The sequence below is a fragment of the Pongo abelii genome, chromosome 9, assembly GCF_028885655.2.
Source record: "Pongo abelii isolate AG06213 chromosome 9, NHGRI_mPonAbe1-v2.0_pri, whole genome shotgun sequence".
Classification (NCBI taxonomy): Eukaryota; Metazoa; Chordata; class Mammalia; order Primates; family Hominidae; genus Pongo; species Pongo abelii.
Window position 1 is genome coordinate 105,441,281 of NC_071994.2, and position 20,159 is coordinate 105,461,439.

Sequence of the window (20,159 nt, forward strand, 5' to 3'; positions counted from 1 at the left end):
GACTTGCAAGGGGTGAAGCTTTATCTAACTCTGCCCATCTTAGCCACTCAGTCTCCTCCAGCCTCTGATAAGCTAAGGTTGAAGAATCTGAGGCGCATATGTTGCTGGAGGGTGTCAGTGTGCAGAGTGAGAGTGTCCGCTCCCTCCTCTGTCTATGGGGGAAAAGAGGAGAATGCCATCCTCCACCTCACACCAGCCTGGGAAGGCTTCTAGGGCACTACCTGAAGAGCTGGACAAGCATCTACTGGACTTGGATGGACACAGACAGTAGGATTTGACTCAAGCCTTAACAAAGGTGAGACACTGTGACTGAGCTCTATCTACCCATCAGCTAAGTTTAAAAGGCTGCACTGGGAGGAGACCACACCTCCACTAACAGCAAAGGTTCTTGTTTCCCATGAAGCAAATCAGACTCCATGGAAGATAACTGACATGAGATTGCCTTAAAAAAAGATAGCTTCCTGAGGCCGAGTGCAGTGGCTCACACCTGTAATCCCAGCAGTTTGGGAGGCCGAGGTGGGTGGATCACGAGGTCAGGAGATCGAGACCATCCTGGCTAACACAGTGAAACCCCATCTCTACTAAAAATACAAAAAATTAGCTGGGCATGGTGGCGGGCGCCTGTAGTCCCAGCTACTCGGGAGGCTGAGGCAGGAGAATGGCGTGAACTCGGGAGGCGGAACTTGCAGTGAGCTGAGATCGTGCCACTGCACTCCAGCCTGGGCAACAGAGCGAGGCTCCGTCAAAAAAAAAAAAAGATAGCTTGCCAAGAGAGTACAGCTTAGAGATGAGGAGGTCACCAGTAGTGGGTGGAGCACCAAAAGCAAGGGCCAGCTGGAGGAGAGGCCCACTGCATGGAGGGCTGAAGGGGGAGGCTTAGCAGGAGGATCTCCCAGGAACCTACCACTGAGAACCACACATCTGCCATCCAGAGGGCACCTGTGCCAAATGAAAACATCCCAGCCATCAACCAAACAGCTTTTGTCCCTTAAGCCTCTCTAGGCCTGATTCCATAAGGGTGGCAAACAGGAGAAGTGAGGAGAAGAGGTGGAACAAGGAAGCCAACAACATTAACTTTGCCACTGAAAGGCTTCTAAGCCCAAAGCAGGCCTGGGCTGGCAGAAGGGACAAGTTTCCATTTTGAACCACTGTAGAGTTTTATTATTTTGGTATTATTCTGGACAGGAGCTGTACCCTACTAAATAGAAGTTACTCAGTGAATTGGACATTCTATCTGTAACACCTCAGCTAGTGCAGCTGGGAGGGTAGAACCACCAGGGAAAGGGTGTGTGTGGCATACAGTTGTCCATGCTCAGTGTTAAGGGTTGAACTGTTCCCCTCTCCACCCTGCCCAAAGTCATACGTTGAAGTCCTAACTCACAGTACTTCACAACATGACCTTATTTGGAGAGAGAATCTTTACAAAGGTCATTAAGTCATTAGGTTAGGCTTATTTATCCATTATGGTTGGTGTCCTTATTAAAAGGGAAAAGTTGGAGACAGACACACAAACATACAGAAAGAACACCCTGTGAAGATGAAGACAGAGATCATGGTGTGTCTCTACAAGCCAGGGAATGCCATGGATTGCCACAAACCGCCAGAAGCCAGAGGAGAGGCATGGGTCAGATGCTCTCAAAGCCCCCAGAAGGAAGCAACCCTGTAAACACCTTCACCTCTGACTCCAGCCTCCCAAACTGTGAGACAATCAATTTCTGTTATTTAAGCCACCCAGTTTCTGGTACTTTGTTTCTGCAGCCCAAGCAAATTAATGCACTCAGCTTCAAAGGTTTTTTCGTTTATAAACAATATGTTGTCTCTGTGCAACGGTACAACTGGCACTAGTGATTGTATTGAGCTGGTTCCTTTTGCAGATCTTTGAAACTAGTCACCATGATATGAAGTAAGTCTGTAAATACTCATCAAACCACTCACAAAACTTGTTTTAATGAAAGTTGAGATTATCTATAGATGTCAATCAGAGATATAAGAATTTCTCTATTTAACTCCTGGTTTCGACTAACATAATTACAGGAAAAATGAAGCAAAGGGCTGTAATAAGAGCATCCATGTACCTTCCTTCCCAGCAGCTGCAGTGTTCAGCCCACAGTGAAAGATGACAAAGAATGCACACATGGCTATGAGTGATGTCTGGCACTGCTGTAAAAAATATATTCCAACAGCCCAATCAGTTCTTCATTCCTGTTTGGTGGTAAAATTATTACTCCTAATTTTTCTGTGATTAGAATTAGAGCTTCCATTTGCTGAGCTCTTCTTTTTACCAAGCCTGGTAATGTTACCTAGGCATGGTGAGTATAAGCTCAAGCTCTGGATCAGCTCAGCAATTTACTTGCTTGGGTACCTTAGGCAAGTTACTTAATCTCTCTGAGATTCACTACCCTTTCTCGTCTATAAATCAGGGCTATCACAAGAGTCTGGGAGAATTCACTGATATAATCTGTGTTGAGCACTTCCCACAGTGCCTGAGAAGTGCTCAATTAATTCTTTATAACCATTAATTTCATTAAATGTAACTCCCCTACAGAGCTGCACTGTACAGTTCCCTATGGGAGGCTGAGGAGTAGGCACTGTGAGATCTCTGAGCTCCCATGGTTACCGTAACTACCATCCGAATAACATCTTACGGAAGAACACACTATTGGGATATTTTTGATTTATCAGTGCAAACACCCAAAAAGAAGAAAGTGAGGCCCAGACCTTTTTCTGTTAATACCAGACAGCCACCATATTGCAACAAGGCCAAGGACACTATGAAGCAGTCCATTTTTCTAGTTTCAAGTAAAAGTACTCATCAAAGTCTGGATTCATTCCAACTATCTCTGCTGTGTTGAAATAACCTTATTCCTATAACCTTGAGTCCAAAAATATTTAAGTGCCATTGTTCTCCTTTAACCTAAATATCCCAAAGTTAAGGATGACAATTTGTTTTCATCAGGGCATCAAATACACACTTAAACCAGAGTTGAAAATACACATCCAATTTTTTAAAATCTCACAGTTATTTTTAAATGGGACAGTAGCAGCTTTTCATTTCCTATGATAGTTGTCAAAAATACTAAGCTATTCAAGACATAAACCATAAATTTCTGGTGCCATAGTTATTTTGAGGGGTCTGTGATTCTAAGAATGGTCTGCAGCTTGAGTAAATTTAAGAACTACTCTTATGTGAGGTTCTGGGAATTTTTTAAAACATGAAAACCTTGAGAATCTCTTTCCTATAGAATTTACAACCTTACCCCATCAACTAAATATCAGTGTAATTCCAGAAACATTCATTGCTTAGAAAGCAAAGAGGCCTTTCCTCATTGCACAGAGTCAACAGATTCATTCTAAACATTCTTCTGAATTCAAATTACCTGGGGATCAAAAATCCACACCATTGAAGATCTAGATTAAAAAAAAAAAAAAAAATCTTTAAAAAAACCTAGACAGGCCGGGTGTGGTGGCTCATACCTATAATCCCAGCACTTTGGGAGGCCCAGGCGGGCAGATCACCCGAGTCAGGAATTCGAGACCAGCCTGGCCAACATGGTGAAACCTTGTCTCTACCCAAAATACAAAAATTAGCCGGGCATGGCGGCGGGCGCCTGTAATCCGGGAGGCTGAGGCAGGAGAAATGCTTGAACCTGGGAGGCAGAGGTTGCAGTGAGCCGAGATCACGCTACTGCACTCCAGCCTGGGTGACAGAGCAAGACTCTGTCACAATAAACAAACAAACAAAAAAACTAGATAAATCTAGATTCAAAAAAAAAAAATCTAAGAGAAAATTGCGCCTAAAAAAGTCACAACATGATAAAGAACTGTACATTTTCTGAAAATGTTTTATAAATTCCTAAATTTTTAAACTCAAAAACTAAAATTTCAAAAGGGAAAAACAATAGTATATGATCACAGAAAAGTAACAATTAGGGATTCCAATAAGTTACAGTATATCTGCAGTAGATTTACTACCACATTTTAGTTAAACTATCATTCATTCCACTAATATCTATGAACATAAATAGGATGTTTGTTTCCTCTGGCAATAAATGAAAGAGGCACTTCCAGTTAAAGCGATAATGACCTGTCTTAAGGACAATGAGAACTAACAACTGAGACATAGTTCAGGTCTGTTTAAGGAAACATAGCCTGAAAGGTGATCCTGTTCATTCCCAGAACTGGAATTGAGCTGCAAAGAAGCTGAGCAGAGAGGGTGAGAAAAGCAGCCTGGCTTCCTAGGGGATGAGACTACCAGATGGGCAAAGTTGACGGGGCACTGTAGACAGTGTCCAGGCTTCCTTACGCTTTTCCCATAGGTCTTGCCCATTCCATTCCATTTCCACAGACTCAATCCACAATAACCCCTGTGTTAGTTACAAAAAAAAAAAAAAAAAAAGGCATGAATCATAGCCACAAAGGCGTCAGGCTAGACTGATATTTTCCCCCTGTTCCTGCTCAAAACTCCCCAAGCCTCTCATCCTCGCATCCTCGCTCTCCAGGGAGCAGAATTCACTCTATTCCTCCCTATCACACTCCTGTTAGGCTGGCAGCTCACTCCTCCCTCATGTCTTTCCATAGGCTTGTTTAGTACCTTCTCTCTACCGAGAACTATGCTAGGAGGCTCTGCACACACAAAAGAGACGTGATCCTTATCAGCATGGAGGGTGGTCTAGTAAGGACGAGAAGGAAACAACACAGTTACAATATGTATGCCAGGGGCCAGTTTGATTTTCACCTCCTCCTCAGGCAACTTCCTTTTTATCGAACACCTGCTGTTCATTTTTCTGAACTTTTATTATTATTTTAAAAATTAATGTATCTTGTGTGTTACAATACAAAATATATTTGGTCTTTGTCCCTGGTTCCTGGCATAGAGTTTCTAAAATCCCTTGGGATTTCCTGAATGATGGGAGCGTCTTTGGTTACTCATGAAGACCCCCCTTTTGCTCAAACCTGAGTTTTTGGCTAATCAAGTGCCATAGGGTAGGGCCCATAGATAGCCTCAGGATGGGCTCCTCACCAGAAATACCAGGTGATTAGCGGGTTGGAAGTTTCAGCCCCATCCATCAACCTTTGGGAAGGCTAGAAATTAAGCTCTATAAAAACTCCTGTACTGAGATCTGAGGGGCTTCTAAGTTGGTGAACACATGGAGGTGCTGAGACGGCGGTGTTCCCAGAGAGTGTATCGAAGCTCTGCGCACCATTCCTCCATGCCCAGACCTTACCCTAACCATCTCTTCCACTTGGCTGCTCCTGAGTTATATCCTCTATAATAAACCAATAAATATAAATAAAGTGTTTCCTTGAGTTCTGGGAGCCATTCTAGCAAATTATCTAACCCAAGGAGGGGGTTATGGGAAAGCCTGATTTATAGTTAATTAGGAGTACAAGAGCTGAACGTGCAATTAGCATCTGAACTGAGGGCAGTCTTGTGGCCTGAGAACTTAACTGATGGGATCTGACACTAAACCCAGATAGGTAGTAGATAGAGTCAGAATTGAATTGGATTGTAGGACACTCAGCTGATGTCTGAGAACTGGCTGAGGTGGGGAAAAAAAAACACATCTGGTGTCGGAAGTGCCGTATGATTATAGAGAAACGGTATTTTCCCAGGTCTTGTTTATCTTTTCAATTGAATTAATTGTAAGAACTATGTCTTATATTTTCATTTCATTCTATCAAAGTGTCAGACGCAGTTCTGGGAAAACGTGATAATTTCTAGTATATGCTCCAAACTGTGCAAGTGCCTAGCACAGTTTGGAGCATATAGAGTTGGGGGGCACCCAAGGTATGTCTGAACTCTTCACCATTACAGACAAGGCCCCAGTCGCCCTCTGCTGCCTACCCTTCTGCCCCAGGAGGAAGATCTATCTACCACCTATCCCCTAGCATGCAGTTCATTTTTATTTCTGTTGCTTTGTTATGTTACTTCAGGTGCCTGGGCTGCTTCCCACCCATTCTCAGCTCTGCAAAATTCTACTGATGTTCAAGAACCAGTCTATACATCATATCAAAGGTATATTAAAAACAAATAGAGGCCAGGCCCGGTGGCTCATGCCTGTAATCCCAGCACTTTGGGAGGCCAAGGCAGGCAAATCATCTGAGGTCAGGAGTTCAAGACCAGCCTGACCAACATGGTGAAACCCCTGTCTCTACTAAAAATACAAAATTAGCTGGGCATGGTGGTGCATGCCTGTAGTCCCAGCTACTCAGGAAGCTGAGGCAGAAGAAGAATCACTTGAACCCAGGAGGCGGAGGTTGCAGTGAGCCGAGATCGCGCCATTGCACTCCAGCCTGGGCAACAGTGCAAAACTCTGTTTCAAAAAAAAGCAAATAGAATCAACAGGCCATTTAAAAGACAGAGATTATGAGACTGGATTTAACTGTTTATAAGTAATACAACTTAAATATAAGATATAGAAATGCTAAAAAGTACTGAAAGTAAGAGTAAAGAAAAGAAATTTTACAATACAACTACTGGCCAGAAAAAAAAGATAACAACTCTATTAATATCATATGCAAATCTTTAAGGTGAAAAGTATCACTAGAAATTTTTTAAAAAGAAAAGACATCTCATAAATGGATTAATCTAACAGGAAAATATATTTCATATACAAGATGAGAAATATATAAAAATACGATAGACCTGATGGAGAAAAGTAGATACTTTTTATAGAGCTGGACTTTTGTCAACATCTCTAAGCAAAAGAACAGACCCCAAGAAATTCATAAGGAAATGACAGGTTCTCAACAATGTTAACAAATCTGACTTCTTCACATACCTTCAATGTACCTAAAAACTACAGAATTCTTCACACGCTAATTCCCAAAGGATGAGAAAATAAGTAACATATTTTCCAACTATTGATAAAGTAAAAAAATTAATTTAAAAATATTTTGATAAGGAACCTATGACCTAAAAACTTGTGGGATGCAACTCAAGTTATGCTTAGAGAGATATATAGCAAAAATGCATATATTGGAAAGAAAGGTAAAATGAACTTTTGATGTGAGAATAAGCTTAAAAAATGCACACCATCTTCCAGCAACTCATACAAATGTTTCCATTTCAGAGAAATTTAAGAACTTTTGAAGGCTGTATTCCTCTTAAATGTGAGACTTATACTTCAGAAGTTTCTATTAAGGTATGTGTTAGTCCACAACAAGAGAAAGAACTTGGAAAAACTTGCTCTGTCAAAACTTTGTTGGAAACCATCTCGAGATGGTTCCTCTAGCTAGATAAGTTTAATTAAAAGTGCATGCACCACTGGTGTACATGTGCACAGACCCCACCACCCCATTGCCACTGGCACATGCACGTGGACCCTGCTGCCACCGTCCTGACAAAGCGCTTTTGCTGGCACCCTCACATTGGAATGTTATTGCCAGTGGACCAGGAACACCTAAGTCCCTCCAGCACGGCAGGTGCTTAACTTCGAGGGGCCAGAAAACAAAGCTGTAGGCCTGGTCCCAGACCTCCAGGGTTAGAGCACACAGCCCCGGAGTGCTGAGCTAAGCCTTGGCCCCCTGAAAGCATTGTGAAATAAAGCCAGTCAAATTAACCCAACTTATGCCACAGTCAAATCAAGGGCATCAAAGAATATAAAAGCAAAAGCCTCAAAGGACAGCAACTTCAAAGTCCACGCAGCTGGGAAAGAACCAGCGCAAGAACTCTGGCAACTCAAAAAGCTGCAGGGTCTTCTTACCTCCAAACAACCATACTGGAAACTGAAATGGCTAAAACATCAGACGTGGAATTAAGAATCTGGAGGGCAACAAAGATCAAGATTCAGGACAAAGTTGAAGCCCAATCCATGGAACCTAAGGAATCCAGTAAAATGACACAAGGGCTGAAACACAAAATAGCAATTTTAAGAAAGAACCAAACTGATCTGATAGAGTTGAAAAATTCACGACAAAGATTTCATAATATAACTGCAAGTATTAACAACAGAAGAGACCAATCTGAGGAAAGACTCTCAGAGCTCAAAGACTAGTTCTTTCAATCAACTCAGTCAGACAAAGAAACAAAAAAGAATGAAAAGAAATGAAGATAACTTCCTAGAAATATGGGATTATGTAAAGAGACAAAAACCTACAACTCACTGGCATTCCCTGAAAGAGAGGGAGAGAAAACAAGCAACCTGGAAAACATATTTGAGGATACTGTCCATGAAAATTTCCCCAAACTCACTAAAGAGGTCAACTTGCAAATTCAGGAAACTCAGAAAAGTGCAAGATACCATACAAGACAACCATCCCCAAGACATATAGTCATCAGATTCTCCAAGGCCAACACAAAAGGAAAAATACTAAAGACAGAGAGAAGGGGCAGGTAACTTACAGAGGGAACCCCATTAGGCTAACAGCAGACCTTTCTGCAGAAACCCTATAAGCCAGAAGAAATTGGGGGGCTATATTTGGCATCCTTAAAAAAGAGAAATTTCAACCAAGAATGTCATAATCTAGCTAAGCTAAGCTTCGTAAGCAAAGGAAAAATAAAATTCATTTCAGACAAGCAAGCACTAAGGGAATCCATTACCACCAGACTTGCCTTACAAGAGGTCCTTAAGAGAGGGATAAACATGGAAATAAAGGGCTATTACCAGCCACCACAAAAACACACTTATGTACACAGACCAATGACACTACAAAGCAACTACACAACCAAGTTTACATAGAAACCAGTTAACAACACAGTAACAGGATCAAATCCACACATATCAATGTTAACCTTGAATGTAAACAAACTAAATGCTCCACTTAAAATGTACAGAATGGCAAATTGGATAAAGAAGCAAAACCCAATCCTAAGCTGGCTTCAAGAGACCAGTCTCACCTGCAATGACACCCATGGGCTCAAAATAAAGGGATAAAGAAAAATCAAGCAAATGGAAATCAAAAAACAACAGAGGTTGCTATTCTTATTTCAGACAAACTTTAAACCAATAACAATCAAAAAGGACCAAGACGGGCATTACATAATGATACAGGGTTACCTCAACAAGACAACTTAACTATTCTATATAAATATACACTCAACACTGGAGAACCCAGATTCATAAAACAAGTTCTTAGAGACCTATAGACTCTTAAGATAACCACACAATAGTGGCAGACTTCAAAACCCCACTGACAGTATTAGACAGATCACTGAAGCAGAAAACTAACAAAGATATTTGGGACCTGAATTCAACACTTGACCAAACAGATCTTACAGATATCTACAGAGCACTCCACCCAACAACAGAATACACATTCTCCTCATCTGCACAAGGCACATACTCTAAAATTGCACATGGCATATACCAAATGCTCAGCCATAAAACAATTCTCAACAAATTATGATTCTCAAAATCATACCAACCACACTCTCAGACCACAGCATAAAAATGTAAATCAATACCAGGAAGATCTCTTAAAACCCATACAATTAAAGGGAAATTAAACAATCTGCTCATTACTAACTTTGGGGTAAACAATGAAATTAAGGCAGAAATAAAAAAATTCTTTGAAACTAATGAAAACAAAGCTACAACATATCAGAATCTGTGAGACATGGCTAAAGCAGTGTTAAGAGGAAAGTTTACAGCTCTAAATGCCCACATGAAAATGTTAGAAAGACCTCAAATTAACAACCTAACTTTACACCTAGGGGAACTAGAAAAACAAAAGCAAATCAACCCCAGTGCTAGCAGAAGAAAAGAAATAACCAAAATCAGAGGAAATTGAGATGTGAAAAAACATACAAAAGATCAATGAAACCAAAAGTTGGTTGTTGTTATTATTATTATTATTATTTTTGAGATGGAGTCTTGCTCTGTTGCCCAGGCTGGAGTGCAATGGTGCAATCTCAGCTCACTGCAACTTCCACCTTCTGGGTTCCAGTGATTCTCCTGCCTCAGCCTCCCAAGTACCTGGGATTACAGATATGTGCCACCACAGCCAGCTAATTTTTGTATTTTTAGTAGAGACAGAGTTTTTCCATGTTGGCCAGGCTGGTGTCGAACTCCTGACCTCAGGTGATCCACTCTCCTTGGCCTCCCAAAGTGTTGGGATTGCAAGGTGTGAGGCACCATGCCCATCCCAAAAGTTGGTTATTTGAAAGAGTAAATAAGATTGACAGACTCTAGCTAGGCTAATAAAGAAAAAAGAGAGAAGAGCCAAATAAACACAATCAGAAATGATAAAGGAAACATTACCACCAACCCTACAGAAATACAAAAAACCCTCAGAGACTATTATGAACACCACTATGTATACAAACTAGAAAATCTGGAAGAAGAAATGGATAAATTCCCAGAAACATACAACCTCCCAAGACTTAACCCAGAAGAAACTGAAACCCTGAACAGATCAATAATGAGTTCTGACATCAAATCAGTAATAAAAAAATCTACCAATCAGGAAAAGCCTTGGACCAGACCGATTCACAGTCAAGTTCTACCAGACATACATTAATAAAATATAAAATTATTCCAAAAAATTAAGAAGAGATTCTACCCTAGCTCATTCTATAAGGCTAGCATCATTCTGATACCAAAACCTGGCAGAGACACAACAAAAAAATAAAACTTCAGGCCAATATCCCTGATAAACATAGATACAAAAATCCTCAAGAAAATACTAGCAAACTCATCCACCAGCACATCAAAAAGCTAATCCACCATGATCAAGTAGGCTTTATTCTTGGGATGCTTGCAAGGCTGGTTAAACATAGGCAAATCAATAAACGTGATTTATCACATAATCTGAACTAAAAAAACCATGATCATCTCAGTAAACAAAGAAAAGGCTTTTAATAAAATTCAAAATCCCTTTATGTTAAAAACCCTCAAAAATCTAGGTATTAAAGAAACATACCTCAAAATAATAAGATCCATCTATGACAAACCTACAGCTAACATCATACTGAGTGGCCAAAAGCTGGAAGCACTCCCTTTGAGAACCAGAACAAGACAAAAATGCCCACTCTCACCACTCCTATTCAAGACAGTACTGGAAGTCCTAGGCAGTCAGACAAGAGAAAGAAATAACAGGAAACCAAGAGAAAGTCAAACTCTCTCTTTGCAGATGATATGATTCTCTAACTAGAAAACCCCAGTCTCTGCCCAAGGGCTCCTAGATCTGATTAACAACTTCAGCAAAGTTTCGGGATGCAAAATCAATGTACAAAAATCAGTAACATTTCTATACACCAATAATGCCCAAGCTAAGAGCCAAATCAAGAATGCAATCCCATTCACAGCAGCACTCCCTTCCCCCACCACAAACATACAAATACCTAGGAATACAGTTAACCAGGGAGGTGAAAGATCTCTACAACGAGAATTGTGAAACACTGCTCAAAGAAATCAGATATAACACAAATAGAAAGCCATTCCTTGCTCATGGAGAGAAAGAATCAATATTATTAAGATGGCCATACTGCCCAAAGCAATTTACAGATTCAGTGCTATTGATATCAAACCACCGTAAGTGGAAAAAAGCTCTTCTAAAATTCATATGGAACCAAAAAAAGAGCCCAACTAGCCAAAGCAATCCTAAGCAAAAAGAACAAAGCTAGAGTCATCATGCTACCTGACTTTAAACTATACTACAAGACTACAGTAACCAAAACAGCATGGTATCGGTACAGAAACTAATACACGGAACAATGGAACAGGTCAGATAACCCAGAAATAAAGCCTCACGACTACAGTCATCTGATATTTGATAAAGTTAACAAAAATGTGCAATGGGGAAGGGACTCCCTATTCAATAAACGGTACTGGGATAACTGGCTAGCCATAAGCTTAAGATTGAAACTGGACCCCTTCCTTTCACCATATATGAAAATCAACTCAAGATGAATTAAAGACTTAAATGTAAAACCTAAAACTATAAAAACCCTAGAAGAGAGGAAGGGAGGGAGGCAGAAAAAAAAAAAAAAAAACCCTAGAAGAAAACCTAGGAAACACCATTCTGGCCATGAGCCCTATCAAAGCTTTCGTGACAGAGACACCAAAGGCAACTGCAACAAAAACAAAAGTTGAGAAGTGCGACCTAAAGAGCTTCTGTACTGCAAAAGAAACTATCAACAAAGTAAACAGAAAACCTACAGAATGGGAGAAAATATTTGCAAATTATGCATCTGACAAAGGTCTAATATCTAGAATCTATAAGAAAATTAAATGAACAGGCAAAAAACAACCCTTATTGAAAGGATATGAACAGACACTTCCCAAAAGAAGACATAGACATGCAGCCAACAAGCATATAAAAAAAAATGCTCAACATAACTAATTATTAGAGAAATGCAAATCAAACCACAGTGAGACAGCATCTCACACCAGTCAGAATGGTAAAAAATAAAAAAATAACAGATACTAGCAAGGCCATGGAGAAAAAGGAATGCTTATACACCGCTGGTGGGAATGTAAATTAGTTCAGCCACTGTGGAAAGCAGTTTGAAGATTTCACAAAGAACTTACAATAGAACTACCATTTGACCTAGCAATCCCATTACTGGGTATATACCCAAAATATAACTCATTATATATAAAGACACATGCACACATACGTTAACTGCAGCACTATTCACAATAGCAAAGACATGGAATCAACCTAGATACCCAACAGTGGCGGACTGGATAAAGAAAATGTGGTATTAATAATATACACCATGGAATACTACACAGCCATAAAAAGGAATGAAATCATATCCTTTGCAACAACACGGATGCAGCTGGAAGGCATTATCCTAAGCAAATTAACCCAGAAACAGAAAATCAAATACTGCATGTTCTCAATTATAAGTGCGAGCTAAACAATGAGTACACAATGGACACTAAGAAGGGAAGAACAACACACCAAGACCTGCCTGAGGGTAAGAGTAGGGAGGAGGGTGAGGATGGAAAAACTACCTATTGAGTACTACGCTCATTACCTGCGTGACGAAATAATCTGTACACCAAACCCCTGTCACACACGATTTACCCATGTAACAAATCTGCACATGTACCCTCAAGCCTAAAATAAAAGTTAGAAAGACAAACAAAAAGTGTATGCATTCAAGTTTATGGCTTTTCATGTTTACTATTCTAAAAATTAAGGTACACGTTGTACTAAAAAAGTTCATTCATTCATTCATTCATATTTAATTTCAATCCTTGTTCATGTTTCCTCATATCCTGAATAGGTACTTCTAGCTACCAACATCAATTGTCAAACCAGGGTTAATCATGTACCTTGTATACCTGCCTGGACATGAAATTAATCCAATGGTGTGAGGCAAGAAAGGCTCCTTCACAAACCTCCAGAAGCAGTTTTAAATGGTACTCTAGCAAGAAATCACCAAGAGAACTAGAAAGTCTTCTCCTTCATCAGCTCTCAGCTACCTAAACTCCCCAGGGCAACTGTGTGTCCAGTCTGTTAGACAATGGCTTTTTAAAAGCATTTTTTAAACTACTTTAAAATTCAGTGTATTCCACACTAGCATTATACCCTTGAAGACATAAATAGTAAAGTGAGCTCAATAGGTCTCTATTAGAAGAATAATGAGATGGCTGAATAAGGAACAGATTTATTTAATCTAAAAGGAGAATTCAATTTTTCTATTTATGAACACAAGTTATTAGTGTGGATTAGAAGTATTAAGATGGGGTGGGCAGTTCTGCCTGCATTTCTAGCCGCAAGGCAGCATTATCAATTCTACCCATCAGCTCTTCAACATTTCTCCCATGCTTGAAATGGCTTTTATGGATTAGGCAGAAAATGAACTGTTTCTCCCTTGTTTTAAGCCTTGAAATATTAATCCAGGATATACACTGTAAGCAACTCAGAATTTTTATATTCCCTTCCAGTTACATGCTGAGGCCAAATTTCTTTCTGTAGAAACTTAGAAAGTATACTGGAAGGCAATGGGAAGAATGGTTTTGATATAAAAATATGCACAAACATATGAATTATATAGGAATTAAGACACTCTGTCTTAGAAACTATTTGCATCTCCAGATCCCCTCCCCACCCTCATCCAGCCTGCTCTCTGCCCTGAGAGGTGACACTTATAGACTGCACTGACAGGCTCCCTTGCCCCACAAGGCTTCTGGTTAGGTTTGGCCAAAGGGAAAGCATCATTGTTAATGTTTTATATTCCTCACTATTCTTATCAGTTTGTATTACTAATGTGACTAAGAGAACAGCAAATGTCTTTTACTGTCTAGGCATAGATCTGACCTGGAATGAGCTCACAAAAGCTGAGCCCTGTGTGCTCTATAGGTATCTGTCTGTCCCAGCAGTATTCAATGAATACTTCAACAGTGCTCATTCTGCACTGAACGCTGTTCTAAGTATTTTATAAACATTTGTAATTTTCATAACCCTAGGAGGCAGATGTTATTGTCATCCCCATTTTACAGATGAAACTAAGGCACAAAGAGGTTGAGTAACTTGCCTAGGGTCACAAACTAGTAAGGGGAGGAGCCAAGATTTAGACTTCCTCAGGTTGGCTAAGGAGTCCCTGCACTTCATCACTATTAGGCTGCCAGTCACAAGGAGCAGTATCACAAAGTCAAGAAGCTTTGGTTAGGACAGATAAGTGAATGTGTCAATGTTCCACTGTTAACCTTTAACACATTGCTGGCTAAGAATGATAAAACTAGGGGGCCACCGGGCCTGGTGGCTCACTTTGGGAGGCCAAGGTGGGTGGGTCACTTGAGGTCAGGAGTTCAAAACCAGCCTGGTCAACATGGTGAAACCCTGTCTCTGCAAAAATACAAAAATTATCCAGGCGGGGTGGTGTGTGCCTGTAATCCCAGCTACTCTGGAGGTTGAGGCACAAGAATTGCTTGAACCCAGGAGGCGGAGGTTGCAGTGAGTCAAGATGGCGCCACTGCACTCCGGCCTGGGTGACAGAGCAAGACTCCATCTTGAAAGAAAACAACAACAAAAAAACTAGGGGATAAATAGATTTTAGGCAGAAAAATAACAACATAAACAAGCTCAGAATTACTCCAAGTATTTTATAAACCTCCACTGGGTATGTACCAAATACTCTTGATATCCCATGTTCTATAAACCTGCATACAAGACATACTATCAGTCTGTCTCTTGATATCCCATGTTCTATAAACCTGCATACAAGACATACTATCAGTCTGTCTCCATTATAAAATCCACATGAAATAATAACAACTTCTCATACTCTAAAATATCATTTTATTGTCACAGCGGGACTAAAATGTGTGAAAAAACACATCTGAAATATTTTGAAATAACATTATTAGAGCTGTATTTGCAACCCTGAAAGGCTGTGCAGGTGGTGCTGTCACTCAGTTACAGAAGATTTATGGTCTAAACACGGGGAATAAGCATGTGTAATGTGCAGCTGCCACATAAGAATTTGGTCATTAACAAGCTCAAAGCACCACAACAAAGAGATATTCAGTCAGCAAAAAAAAAAACTGTCTGCTCAAATGTCAGCACAAAAGAAATCCCTAGAGATGACAACTGTACAGTTTAGTATACTAGTAAATAATTTTAATTCATTGTGTAAAGGCACTAGAAAATTTAATATTTAATACTGAACATGTTTTCTTGAAAGACAAAGGAAAAATGGAAACTTCGCCAGTTACTAAAAACACATATTGTTTAATGTTAGTAATGGTACCAAACTGAAGATGGCAGTAATCTGGGGAAGTAGGAAGCAAATACTGAACATTTGCTGTGTGCAGTCACCATGCTAGATGCTTTTCATATTTTTAATTTTTAAAAAATTTCACATGATCTGTAGAACAGCAATGGGAGATGGGTTTGCTCCTCCCAATTTGCAGATGAGAAAACTGACCCAGAAGGTTAAATAAATGCCCTGAAGTGCTGTTGGAGGTGCCAGTGAAGACACTTTAACTTAGGTCTTTGAGCTGCTCTGAGCCTGGTGCTCTTGTCATTAGTTCAGTGTTTCTTAACAAAAATCTACCTGAATTCTAGAGTCTGGCATATTTGATATTAACTGTACATATTGATTAGGCATTAATTTTACCACTATCTTCACTGCACTAGAATCACCATCAATCAATACAATGTACACACTTCATCACTGATGTTGATGGTAAAGGTGGAAAGAATGGCCGAGTGTGGTGGCTCACGCCTGTAACCCCAACACTGTGGGAGGCCAAGGCAGGTGGATCACTTGAGGTCAGGAGTTTGAGATCAGCCTGGCCAACATGACGAAACCTTGTCTCTACTAAAAAATACAAAATTAGCCAGGTGTGGTGGCGCACGCCTGTAGTCCCAGTTACTTGGGAGGCTGAGGCAGGAGAATCACCTGAGCCTGGCAGGGGGAGGTTGCAGTGAGCCAAGATCGTGCCACTGCACTCCAGCCTGGTTGACAGAGCAACACTCCATCTCCAAAAAAAAGAAAAAAAAAAAGTGAAGAGAATAACACAAACATCTGTGTTCTCATCATTCTGCCAATTAGGAAATCCCCAAAAAGTGTGCCCCTCCTCAACTGCACCCCTTTCAGAATAACCACTAACCTGAATTCTGGGTTTATCATTCTCACACATTTCTCTTTATTTTTACTTCACACCAATCTATTTCTAAGCAACATAATACCGTGCTTTTCATACATTTAAATTTTATATAAATAGCATCACACAAAATGTATTTGCTTTTTGCACTCAATATTATGTTTATGAATTTCACTCATGTTGACATCTTTAGCTCTATTTCATTCATTTCTCACTCTATTTAAAATTTTTATCCTAAGAGCTATGTTTTAAGATGTTTTATGTTTCCATGAGTCTGGCATGATGCAATGATTAACTCCGATACCTTTCTGAATAATCTACCCAGAACAGAGCTGAAAGATAAAATGTGTTAGTACACATTCAGGTTTTTTAGTTATAGGAGAGCTACCTCTCAGGCCCTCAGAACCCAACACCTACTGACTCAACAATCCCACTTCTAAGAATCTAGCTAAATCCTAGCTCAAGCTGCTAAAGGTGTGTATGTTTGTTTACTGCAGCACTGTTTAGAAGAGTAAAAATAACCACAAATGGGGGCATGGCTAAGGAAAAATTACGGTATATCCCTACTATGTAACACAACATGCAAATGAATGAGATACAGCTATACATACTGTGGTGGTTTTAAAATATGTCCATAAATTCTTTGATAAGCCCCCCTTCAAAAAGTAAAGCCTCATTCCACTTCTCTTGTGGGTGGACCTAACCAGACTCTCTTCTGAGAACAGGGCAGAATGAAATGCTGCTATATGACTTCTGAGGCTAGGTCATAATAAGGATAGCTCCCTCCCAGCTCCCTTTAAAGTCCACTCCCTTTTGGGGAAGCCTGGCATGATGCTGTAAAGATACTCAGGCAGCCCTATGGGGAACCTCATATAGAGAACTGAGGCTGTCTGCCAATAGCCAGCCATGTGAGCAAGCCACACTGGAAGAAAATTCTCTATCCCCAGTTAAGCCTTCATGACTGCAACCTCAGATCTGACCCCAGCTAAGCTACTTCTGAACTCCTGACACATAGGAACCATGAGATAATAAGCGCAGTTTTAAACCACTTAGTTCTGGGGTTCTGCTATGTATCAATAGATAACCAATAAAGTATTAACACAAAAAATCAATAATTCATAGTTCAGTCAAAAAAGCAACTTGTACAATACTATGTGTATGCCTTTTTTGTACAGTCACACCAGCTAACAGTGATTATTTCTAGGGAGGTATTGGGAAGACAAAGGGAGGGAGGAACAGCATATTTTTTTATACACTTTTATATTACTTAAAATATTAAGTGCATGCATTATTAACTCCTACAATTTTTAGAAGGCTATCAAGATTTTAAAAAAATATAAAAGTTTTAAACAAATTCAGATTTTTTTTAAATCATCTCCTGTAAAAGAAAAGAACAAAATGACTTTAATTTTAGACACACTGCTAACAAGTTCTATTATGTGGTTTCCTAGTTGACTGCTGATTAAAAGCAGCAAATTGAAGGGAGTGGGCTATTAGAGGGAGGCATAATGCCAATACAAAGACACAACAGTTGAGTCTGTCACCAAAACGGAGACAAAAGCTAATATAAGCCATCTGAAGCCACTCAAGCGTAGGAATAAAGACCCCTGCGTATTTATAAAGAAACCTCTGAGGATGTAACTCTCTCACAAGACTATGATTATAAAAACAGTATTTATAAAGCAGTGAATACTTTATCATGTATTTATAAAGCAGTGAATACTTTATGAAGTATTCCATATACTTATAGAAGTACACTTACTGCCATTTTACAGATTTGAAAATAAACTCAGGGCCAGGTACAGTGGCTCACGCCTATAATCCCAACACTTTGGGAGGCTGAGGCAGGTGGATCACTTGAGGCCAGGCCAACATGGCAAGACCAGCCTGGCCAACATGGCAAAACCCCACCTCTACTAAAAAATACAAAAAATTAGCCAGGCGTGGTGGCGCACACCTGTAGTCCCAGCTAATTGGGATGCTGAGGTGGGAGAATCGCTTGAACCCAGGAGGCAGAGGCTGCAATGAGCAAAGACTGCACCACTGCACTCCAGCCTGGCTGACAGAGCAAGACCCTGTCTCAAAAAAAAAAAAAGAAACTCAGGAAGTGAGGGGAGTCAGGGAACAGAAGACCCTGAGTTCCATTCTAAGAGTTCAAATTTGATTTATATAGATAAGACTATTTATCTGGCACTGAAAAGGGAGCGGGTCAAAGCTTGTAGATATGGGTCCTCAAGCCACTACAGCCGGAATCAATGTTCCCTCCAGACCACCCAATGCTGTACTGATTGCATGCTCACTGAGCAAGTTTTTCAGAAGCACACTCTTGGTCAAAGACAAAAATATGTTTTTATTTGGTGTTTCCAGGAAACACTAGAGGCAGAAAATCTGTTTGTTGAAAATACAGAAGTGAGAATGAAGAATATCCTAATTTATATCCATTTCTATTCTCAAGATGATAGCATATGTATCTAATATCTGTCAATCAAATACTTGTGATCTCCAAGCAGCCACCCAGGAATATCAGAAAGAAACAGAGGCTTTTGCACCAACCAGTTCTGTGCTGAAATTATGGCACAGTCATCTTCTGTGTAGCTGTTTTTTCATCTCTAAAATAGCTATAATAACACTTAACTCATATGGTTATCGTATGGAATGTAATAACAAGGATGAAACACCTTGAACAACAACACTTGGCAACAGCATTATGCTCAACAGATGGTTACCACTGTTATGAACACCAGCAGTATCATTTTACAACAGGTTATGTGCAAATAATAAAGATGGTTGGCTTGGACCTTCTTTCGAGCATAGACCCATTTCCTTCCCCCTCACCACTGTTCATGTTGTGTCCTCCAATGATACTGATAAAAAGCATTGTCTGTTTTTCGTTTGTCCATCTATCAATGCCACATCCACTCAGACCTAGGTCTAGCACTATTTCCTCCAGGATTGTTTTTTTTTTTTTTTTCTTTTTTTTTTTGAGGCAAGGTCTCACTCTGTTGCCCAGGCTAGAAGTGCAGTGGCATGGTTGCAGCTCACTGTAGCCTCAACCTCCCAGGCTCAGTTGATCCACCCACTTCACCCACCAGAGAAGCTGAGGCTACAGGCATGCGCCACCACACCTAGCTAATTTTTGTATTTTTTGTGGAGACAGGGTTTCCCCACATTGTGCAGGCTGGTCTTAACTCCTGGAGTCAAGCAATCTGCTCCCAAAGAGCTGGAATTACAGGCATGAGCCATTGTGCCTGGCCCTCGAGATTTTCCTAACTGAAAGTAAGCTCTCCCTCTTCTGAGTGCTCACTTACGTTATCTGCACTTTTATTATTGTACTTAGCATACTGGCCTTTTACTATAGTTATTTTTGTTCTTATTAACTTTCCAATTAAATTTTAAGCACCTAATGGTGATATTTATGTCATGTCTCTGTAGCTCCCTCAGTACCTGGCACACTGCCCAACACAGAGAAGGTACCAAATGAACATTTGTTGAGTGGCTATAACGAAATATCAGAGGCTTAGGTAACAGAATTTTCTCTAAATATCAAAAGGAACGTCAGCTGGATTTTTACAGCTTTGCTTTTGAGTCTAAATAACCATAGTATCCTATCAGAACTCTTGACTTTGCCATTCCTGACCACTGTGTTTAGAT

The 20,159-nt window shown here is 40.1% G+C and overlaps 1 protein-coding gene across 1 annotated transcript in view; it reads right to left on the bottom strand.

Moving 5' to 3' along the window:
• TMEM123 (transmembrane protein 123) overlaps nucleotides 1–20,159 on the bottom strand; it is a 57,176-nt gene that overhangs the window by 9,827 nt on the left and 27,190 nt on the right. The gene's annotated exons all lie outside the window — the stretch shown is intronic.